The sequence below is a fragment of the Mus pahari genome, chromosome 7 (genome assembly GCF_900095145.1).
Source record: "Mus pahari chromosome 7, PAHARI_EIJ_v1.1, whole genome shotgun sequence".
NCBI lineage: Eukaryota > Metazoa > Chordata > Mammalia > Rodentia > Muridae > Mus > Mus pahari.
In genome coordinates, this window is record NC_034596.1 from 56,993,444 (window position 1) to 56,995,307 (window position 1,864).

Consider the following 1,864-nt stretch of genomic DNA (forward strand, 5'->3'; position numbering starts at 1 on the left):
TCTTTGTCACCATCCTTGCTGAGATCATTGAATCTTAGAGATTACTGAGGGGGGATATTATTCTGGTCTAATGGTAACTTTCTTTGTACAATCGTTGGGTTGTAATTTCTTGTATAATACGTTATCCTTTAACATTATCTCATTTTTTCTAACAAAGTGCACTGTGAATGTACTCAGTACAATGCAGAAGAATTAAAGGGAAACAATACATTGTCTTTACAAAACTAGAAACAGTTTTGGTTAAAATTTGTATTTAAGGGGGCTGCGCAGTGGAGCGGGAGGCTGCATCAGCTTGCCTGGACCTGAATGGCCGAGATGAGTTTCACCATGTAGCCTGAGCTTAAATCTATGATCCACCTGCCTTAACCTTTTTAGTAGCTTGGATTATTCTACAACACCTGACTTAATATTTCTAAGCTGAAAATCAGAATTATTGCTTTTTTTTGAAACAAAGATGGTTAAGGAAAGGTGTCAGAAAAGGTCCTTTCAAGATACTCTTGAAGACATTAAGAAGCAAATGAAAGAAAAAATGAATAAAAACTTGGCAGGGATTGGGAAATGCAAGTCCTTTATTGTTGCACCGAGCCAAGTACCCACGAACACTTCTACACTACTGAAATATTACCAAGATAACAACAGGTTTAGTTTTGTCTTTGGAAAATGAAAAATCCAAAGTGAGAGAAGCACAGGACATCGTCCTACAACTGAGAAGAGAATGCAACTACCTTACATGTCAGCTCTATACATTGAAAGAGAAGCTAACTTACTGACAAAGTGAAGAAACTACTCATAACTGGAAAGGGCATCTGTCAGAAGTGGTCTCCAGCATTTACAATACAACCAGGGTCTTGTCTGTGAAGATCTTACAGCAAATTGCTCTTGAAGAAACTGATTGTCCCCAGCAAACCACAGAACCAAGTCCTGCTGTTACTCTAGAGGCACAGGGTTGCGATTTTGATTCAGGTAATGTTGAGTCTACTGATGAAGTCTTGCCCAGAACTGTATCTGTCCGTTGCTACTTGAAACGATTTTGAGATTCACAGAAATGAGAATATAAATAGCAAGATAAACAGGGGGAAATAAGTCCCTTTTTATTAATATCAGTGATAAGCATTTAAGGGATGAGAATAAGACCCTAGGCATGATGCAAAAGAAAGTATGACAGTATGTTCCATTATTTCATTTCTGTAACCAAAAGAATAAAAAAGACTGGTTCTTTGGGTAAAAAAAAAAAAAAAAAAAAGAAAGATTTTAGTAATATAAGTCACCCCACTACTTTGGCAGATTGTAAAGCCAGTCCAAGAGTGGCACAATCTCTGGAAGTTAAAGGAAGTAGATGTAGAGAAGTAACCATAGCCCTGCATAGACTTGAAAATGTAGAACAAAGTGTTTGTCTGTGAAACAAAGACCAAATTGACTTATGTTCTAGACTGATTAACGCAGCAAAGAGTACTAAAACATGAGAAGTCATTTTATCATCATTTTATCATCTAAACCTGAATAAGCATAAAAGTGCACAAAAAAGAAGAGCAAAGTAAAGAAGAACCAACCAGAGATGTAAATCAAAATCCTCACTGAGAAGTAAGGGCAACAAAGGCAAAGATAATTAGGGCTTACCCGCAAACACTGGTTTTATTTAGTTACACATACATGTATTTTTTTTTTTTATCACATTTAAGCTGCAATTTTGATGGTTTGGTGTGAATTGAAATGCTGAAAAATTGTAACTGCTTTTTTTTTTTTTTAAATTAAACTACTTACTTAGTTTAGAAATAATGAACTTGATGCTTTTACCCATAAGAGAAAAAATGAATCCAGTCTTTCCCTTTGCATTAAAAAGCTGTTAAAATGAACAAAGCATATG

General features: G+C 35.5%; 1 pseudogene across 1 annotated transcript; it reads left to right on the forward strand.

Annotated features, from left to right (window-relative positions):
* The first annotated feature begins 321 nt into the window (after positions 1–321).
* LOC110324023 lies at positions 322–1,640 on the forward strand (annotated as a pseudogene). The gene is made up of 2 exons (XR_002380664.1): positions 322–1,021; positions 1,241–1,640. The product of XR_002380664.1 is annotated as a shugoshin 1 pseudogene (transcript).
* Positions 1,641–1,864: the final 224 nt, after the last annotated feature.